Below are 8541 nucleotides of genomic sequence, written 5' to 3'. Positions count from 1 at the left end.
GATCTGTCCTGGAGGAAGTGCAGCCAGAATGCTCCTTGGAAGCAAGAATGGCCAGACTTCGTCTCACCTATTTTGGTCATGTTGTCAGAAGGGACAATTCCCTGGAGAAGGATGTCATGCTTGGTAGGGTGGAGGGTCGACGAAAGAGGGAGAGGTCTTCAACGAGATGGATTGACACGGTGGCTGCGAGGATGGGCTCAAGTATAGCAGGGATTGTGGGGCTGGCACGGGATTGGGCAGTGTTTCGTTCTGTTGTGCATGGGGTTGCTATGAGTTGGAAACGACTCGACGGCACTTAACAACACCAACAATAACAACAATGTATATGGAGCTCTGGTGGCATAGTGCCTAAGGCACTTGACTGCTAATCAAAAGGCTGGCGGTTCAAACCTACCAGCCACTCCCTGGAAGGAAGGTTGGGCAATCTACTTCCATAGTGATATTGCCTTGGAAACCCAAGGAGGGGTCACTATGAGTTGGATCCGACTCCTCAGCATTGCGTTGTGTTGCATTATGTGTGTGTGTGTGAATATATAATTAATAATAATTTATCAGAAGTTTCTAGGACTACTTTATTTTTCTAATGTTAATGTCCTTGATACCTCTTTATGAGAATATTATTTTCTTTCTCTTATCAGTATAAATTATTCTGCATGGTTGTATGTATATATCATTCTTCCTCAATCAGGATAATCTGTATTTGTTCTGTGAAAACACACACTCTGTAAGAGTGAAATTAAAAGATTTATTGAAAGTGAAGACATCCAAGTTCACAGAGTGAAAATGGCTGCCTCACTGGATAATGAAAAAGAAAACATTTTTTTTTACAGTTGAAACAGGAACTAAAAGTTATAAAATCCTAATGGCTGAAAAATAATCAGTGGACTCAAAGGAGGGATAGTTAAAAGCAGGAATTTAGCATGGATGATTGAATAACACATAAGCAGGATTACAAGATAGGTTAAGGGTATGTGTTCTTCATTACAAGATGGTCACAGGACAGTGCCAGGACAGGTTTTTCTGGTAACCTGCTATTAAAATTGCTTTCTCAATCATATCTGTTTTGGGGCTCCATTGTATCAAGACCCTCCAATATAAGCTATCACATCTTGCATCTGTTTGATCATAGTGGAAAGAGTGTCTTGGAATAGATTGTGATATCCTGCACCTGCCAGACCTCAGCAAGAAAGAATGTCTCCTGTAGAGTATATGGTTAGGTTAACATCAAGGTTAGAGGAACTGCTGTTAGAAAAGGCAACTTGAAAATTCAACATGGATTCTAGACTTCTGTCCAGACATGAAAATGGAGTTAAGGCTCTGCTTTCAGACTATTCTATTTACACACACTAAGTACTTCTGACTTTAGGCTCTCATATAGTTCCAAGTTTGTAAGTCTAACCCTGCCATGGTTTATTTCTGGAAGAGTTGCTTAATGTACCTAACATAGGAATCCCAGTTCTGTAAGTCTCTAAACAGAGTTGTTATAGTAATCTCTGGATGCTTAGTAAGGCCAAACTGAAATGAATATTTCTGACTTACTGCATAAAAAATGATTTCTTTAAGTAGGAGCTTAGTTTTTTTTTTTTTTTTTAAATTAGAAGGACCAAAACATTTCTATGAGTTTACTAGATAATTAGTGTAGGTATATTAACAGAACTAATTACTGATGGCCTGTGCCAGGGGAACGTTAACCACCATCCAGTCAGTCTTCCACGCTCTGGTTGGTATCATCTTCCTTTGGGTCTCACTTTTGTTTTTATGAATAGGCAGCCATGATTTTCAGACTCTCTCTTCATTTATTTAAGGTCCATTAAAGTACAAAAGATTCTTAACCCTGCAAGAAATTCATTAACACTGATGCTACTACAAGGAACCCTGGTGGTGCAGTGTTTAAAGTGGTGGACTGCAAACTGAAAAATTGGTGGTTCAAACCCACCAGTGGCTGCATGGGAAAAAGAAATGGAAGGCTGCTTCCATAAAGATTTACATTCTTGTAAACTCTACTGGGTAGTTCTACTAGATCCTACAGAGGCGCTGTAAGTTGAAATCGACCTGATTGTAGTAGGTTTGATTTTGGGTGGATGCTACTACAGCTGATTTCTCACTGACACTTGATTCAGCTTTGGTTGCAATATCTGTGTTCGATTGCCTTTTCCTTAGCTTCTTTTCTGTGTGGTGCATGAACAAACTGATGCTTTCCCTTAAGCCCATTTAACTTCCTATATTGGAGACCCTTGACTTCTGTATGGTCCCAGAATCAATGATTTTATTAGTAAAATTTCAGGAAAGCTAAGGTAGCTGTATAATCTGAAAACTCCAAATATCTGCTCCATTAATTCTAAGACACATTTTCCCCATAATTTTAACATTCCAAATGATATGCTGCAATCTCTGTGAATCAGTCAGCATTACCGAGGTAGTAATAGTTGTGTGAAAATGAAATCTGTTGAAATGCGGTAAGGTCAAGAAAATGCTAGCAACACTGTGTTTAAGGTTTGATGATAATTAAAACAAACAAGCAAAAAAGCCTAGTTGTTGTTGAATGGATTTCTGTTGCAGAGTAGAACTGTACTCCAAAGCATTTTCAATGGCTGATTTTTATTTTTATTTTTTTAAGTAGATTGCCAGACTTTTCTTTGGAGGTGCCCCTGGGTGGACTCCAACCTCTAGGTTAGAAGCTGAACACGTTAACTATTTGTACCCCCCAGGGACTCCTTGATGATAATCCCAACACACTGCCATAGAGTCAATTCCAACTCACTGCAACACTACAAGACAGTAGAACTGTCTCATGCAGTTTCCAAGGCTATACTATTAACTCTTTACAGAAGCAGACTGTCTCATCTTTGTACTGTGGAGCAACTGGTGGGTTCAAACTGCTGACCTTATGATTAGCAGCCAATGCCTTAACCACAGTGCCACCAGAACAGCTTTTGCTGATAATAGCAGGGACTTAAACACGTATAGTTTATTTTCTTTCCCATTAAAAAAATGTAGGAGAAGCAGTCCAGGGCTGGTGTGACAATTCCATGGTCACTGGGAACACAGGCTTCTTTGATCTTTCTGCTACGTTATCTTTAGCTTGTGACCTGTAAGATTGCTTCATGTTCTAAGATGGCTGTTAGAGCTTCAGTTTTAAAGTCTACATTCCACATAGGGTAAAAAGGAATAGATAGAAAGGCAAAAAAAAAAAAAAAAAATCACACTCAGCTCTGCATCTCCTTTTTAAGATCTTTCTCAGAAGTAGTTACCAACACTCTCTGCTTATATTCGCCTACCTGAATTTAGCCGTGTGGTGCATGAACAACAACCTTAAAAGAATATGGGAAATGTTTATTTTAGCTGGATACACTACTGCCTCTGGTAGCATAGTAGCTAAGACACTTGCCTGCTAACCAGACGGCTGGTGGTTCAAACCCACCAGCCACTCCTCGGAAGGAAGGTTGGGCAATCCTACTTCTGTAGTGATACTGCCTCGGAAACCCAAGGAGGGGTCGCTATGAGTTGGGGCCGACTCGACGGCACATAACAACAACAACAACAACACTACTGCCAGTGAAAATCATGGGTGTGTTACTAGGAAGACACAAAGAATTGATACTGGAGTGTGAAAAATTAAGTGCTCTACTACAAGCTGAGAGGCTGGCAGTCTGACTCCACCCATAGCACCTTGGAAGAAAGTCCTGGAAATCTACTTTCAAAAGGTCACAGCCTTGAAAACCCTGTGGAGCAGTTTTATGCACACACAGGGTTGGCAGAAGTTAGAATAGACTTGACAGCTACTAACAACAACGAATTATTAACCATCTTGGCCATAGACAAGTTTACATTAGATTCACTTGGGAAGCTTAATACTCTAGGCAGTTCTGATGCCATCAATTCACAGAATTGCTTCTTTTAGGGATTCTCGTGATTTCTTTTGTGTAACTTCCTTGTTGTCTCGGCTATTTTAGCTCTACTGGCCACCCTGACAAATATTACCTTACAATCAGTATTATTCCCACGGATTTGTACTTGTCTTTATAGTTTCTCTACCTTGGCCTGTTAGGAGAATTTACCTAGAAGAAATCCTATGTTTTTCACAGGATTATCTGAATCCTAAGGGGTTTTAATTATCATCATTAGGAAATCTAAACAACATTCTTTTTCTATGGACTTCGATTTCTGTTTCAAACACTTCTAATTACTGGACTTATACCCAGAGCTGTAAAACTAAGCACTATTAATAGGTATTGGAACAAATAAAATTTAAAAATCAATTATTTCTTTTCCTCCTCTTTTTATATAGTTATTGAAGCTATTTAGTGCAAGTGAAGTTGGAGTCAGTCATATTATTTGCTATGTGATTTTTATAGATACTTCAATGGGCTACCATTGACATCAAATCTCAACTTCATTTACTTGGGATATATACAGTGAGATCACCAAACAACAGTTTTGATGGGTAGGACATTTGTGTTTTAAACTTTCTTAAAACAAACAAAAAACCGTTGCTGCCAAATCATTTCTGACCCATGTGTCAGAGTAGAACTGTGCTCCATAGGGTTTTCAGTGGCTGGTTTCTCAAAAGTAGATAGTCAGGTCTTTCTTTTGAGGTGCCTCTGAATGGATATGAAGCTTCACTCTTTAGGACAGCACCCTATCCTAACCATGTGAATAACCCAGGAATTTTTGGCTTAATTCCCATGGGAGTGATTGTGTATGTTATTCTACAATGGGGTACATCAATTTGTAGTAAAAAACCAGTGAGGCAATGTTGTTGTTGTTGTTATGTGCCCTTGAGTTGGACCCGACTCATAGCGACCCCTCCCTGAGTATCCAAGGCAGTATCATTACAGAAGTAGATTGTCTAACCTTCCTTCTGAGGAGTGTCTGGTGGGTTTGAACCTTCTGGTTAGCAGTCAAGTGCCTTAGGCACTACGCTACCAGGACTAGTGATGCAATAGCTGGATAATTTATGACTATTACTGTGGTAACCAAAGGGATGGTTGATCACGAGTCATGGGAAAACAAACAAACAAACAAAAAAACTAAAGATGAATAGTTATGAGTTACAGGGGAAAGTCTATTAGGAAGTGTTCAAACCAGAAATACTTCCCTTCCCTTAAAATGCTGAGGAAGTTAAAGCTTTTCTCATTCTGTATTTTGTGGCAAAATTCCTCAATAGGCCACATCATGATTATAATTAATCTTTTTTGTAAATTAATCTTCCTCACTTTACCCTGTAAGATATTCTGCTGCTAATCAGAGGGTCAGTGGTTCAAACCCACCAGCTGCTCTGTGGGAAGAAGATGAGGCAATGTATGCCCTAAAAATTTATAGCATTGGAAACACAATTGGGGTCACTATGAGTTGGAATCAACTCAATGGTAGTGGGTTCACTTTATCATAATTTGACCATGCTGTTTGTTTCCCACATGGCTGTGAATGATTAGAAATAAATGTCTTATCCTGTAAGAGGAGGTGACTGTGAATTTAGGAGAGAAGGTCAGACACTAAAGTGGATAAATGGGAAGTGAGTTGATACTATTTGAAAGCCAACCAAATTTGTAGGGGCTGAAGATGACAGGTGATCTGGTGACATAGTGCCTAAGGCATTTGACTGCTAATAAGAAGGCTGGCAGTTCGAGTCCACCAGATATTCCTTGGAAGGAAGACTAGGCAAGCTACTTCTGTAGAGAAACTGCCTCGAAAACCCACGGAGGGGTCAGATTAGATAGAGTCCCTGGTGGTGCAAACAGTTAACCTGCTTGATCATGTCCTCCTAGAGGTGCATCAGAAGAAAGCCCTAATGATCTACTTTCCTAAGATTTTGTTGGTCGGTGCCATTGAGTTGGTTCTGACTTACAGTGACCTTATGTAGAATAGAATGAAACACTACCCGGTTCTACACTGTCTTCACAATCATTACCATATTTGAGCCCATTTTTGTAGCCACTGTGTAATTCCATCTCATTGAGGGTCTTCCTCTTTTACATTGACACTTAAATGTACCAAGAATGATGTCAGATAAATACTGTTTTTGAATAGATTAGAGTCCAACTCTCTATCTGTAAACATTTTCTTAAACATTAAGCACCATTTTTTTTTTTAAACAAAGATATAGTTTTCTAGGTGGAGAGAATGGACATATTTCTATAAGTGCTTACTGAAAAAACAGCTTGTGCCTTATGAGAATTTTCCCCATTTAGATGTATCTCTGGGCCACACTCTTTTAGTTAAAATATACTATGAATTATTATGAGGGATCTCTAAGTAAGAAAACCAGCAATTCCATTCTAGAATCACAGAGCTGAGGAGCTCTGAGTATACACAGCAGACACCTACAAATAGCAAAGTTGTTGCTTTGGGAGTCATTATATTTGTTAGTCTTCATGTTGTTACCCACTGCTCACCTGTCAATTTGTCACACTGTGGTGGTAGCATTTCAAGAGGTACAGACAATCAAGAATTGATGGTATTGTGAGAAGAAGTCCAAGCTGCATTGAGGGAATTGGTGATAAACAAGGCTTCAGGAATTGAAGAAATACTCATTGAGATACTTCAACAAACAGATGCAGCACTGGAGGTACTCACTCATTTATGCCCCAAAATTTAAAAAACAGCTACCTCATCAGCTGGCTGAAATATGTCTATATTTGTGCCCATGCTAAAGAAAGGTGATCCAACAGAATGCAGAGATTATTGAACAACAATTGTTAATATCACATACAAGTAAAATTTTGCTAAAGATAATTCAACATGGAACTGCCAGAAATTCAAGCCGGATACAGAAGAGGATGTGGAGGGAGGGGCATATCATTGCTGATGTCAGATGGATCTTGGCTGAAATAAAAAATACCAGAAAGATGTTGTGGTGGTTAAGTTTATGTGTAAACTTGGCTGGGCCTGGTTGAGTGGCTGGGCAGCTGAATGTGGTTATTTTCCGTTGTGAGCTTGGTAATTAACTCCTTGGTGGACTCTATTGGAGCATCTGAGTAGCTGCTTTGGGTATGTGGTCTGCTTCCCGTATGTAAGAAACAGCTTCAGGAATGATCTCTAGCTTATGGCATGCTTGAACGCATGTAGCTGAGTCTTTGTTTGGCAGCCTGCCATGCTCTGCCAATCCTGGGACTTTTAATGGACTTGAATTAATGGCCTGCCATGTGATTTGGTAACATCGGGACTGTGCCTTTTTTACTTGTCAACCTCGGGCTTGTCAGCCTCGGCAGCCAGCAGCTGAGTGAAGAAAAGCCTCTAGCTTCAGTGGGCTGGGAACAGGAGGCAGAGGGGAAGCTCAAGGTTGAGGGGCTTCACCCAGCCCCTAGAGCCTGGCACTTTAAACTCAGACTCAAAGCCTCCAAACTATAAGAGAATAAACTCTTGTTTCTTCAAGCCATCCCATTTATGGTATATTCTTGTCAGAGCAGCACTAGGTAACCAGAATAGATGTCTACCTGTGTTTTATTGACTATGAAAAGTCCTTCAACTGTGTGGATCATAACAAATTATGGATAATATTGTGAAGAATGGGAAATGCAGAACACAAATTCGGAACAGTTAATTGTACTCATGAGAAACCTGTACGTGAGGCAGTCATTTTAACAGAGCAAGGGGATACTATGTGGATTAAAATCAGGAAAGGTGTACGTCCGGGTTGTACCCTTTCACCTTACTTACTCAATCTGTATATTGAACAAATAATTGGAGAAGCTGGACTATATATGGGACCTTCAGGCTCAGGACCATAGTTGCAGAGGACATCAAATCAATTGGCATAACATAGTACATCAAAACACTGTTCTACATCCTACTTTGGTAAGTAGAGACTAGGTTCTTAAAAGATTGAGAGAGGTCATCTATGATGCAAATAGTGGTCTTTTCTTATTCAGAGCAAAGAAGAATGAAGAAAATCAAAGACACATGGAAACAATTAGTCCAAACGACTAGTGGACCATGGGAACCTCAGCCTACACAACCCTGAGACAGGAAGAATTAGATATTGCCCAAGTAGCACTGTTAACCTCTCAGAAAGGGATCAAAATTGGAGATCCTGGATAAAGTGGGAGAAAAATGTGGAACAAAGCTCAAAATATCAGTTTGACTGGTCGGATAGAGACTGGTAAATCCCCTGAGACTATGGCCTTTAGTCATCCTTTGGGCCTGGAATTGAAATCACCCCTGTGGTTCAACTTTCAGCCAAACAATAGACAGGACTATGAGATGATCAATTACACCAGGGAGGTAAGCATTCTTTAGAACTATCAAACATAAGAAATCAAAAGGGTTACATTTACCCAGGGATAAAGCTCAGAAGGCAGGAATGGAAAGAGGGACACAGTCTTCCTTAAGACTGAAGAATTGATGCATTTGAATTGTGGTGTTGGTGAAGAATATTGAATATACCATAGACTGCAGTTTATTGACAGAGAACATCCAGAGGTGCAAGCTGGATTCAGAAAAGGACATGGAACAAGGGATATCATAGCTGTTGTCAGATGGATCTTGGCTCAAGGCAAAGAATACCAGAAAGATGTTTACTTGTGTTTTATTAACTATGCA

Source organism: Orycteropus afer, unplaced genomic scaffold (assembly GCF_000298275.1).
Source record: "Orycteropus afer afer isolate SDZICR_OR568_19922 unplaced genomic scaffold, OryAfe1.0 scaffold00403, whole genome shotgun sequence".
NCBI classification, from domain to species: Eukaryota; Metazoa; Chordata; class Mammalia; order Tubulidentata; family Orycteropodidae; genus Orycteropus; species Orycteropus afer.
This window is presented reverse-complemented; position numbering follows the sequence as displayed.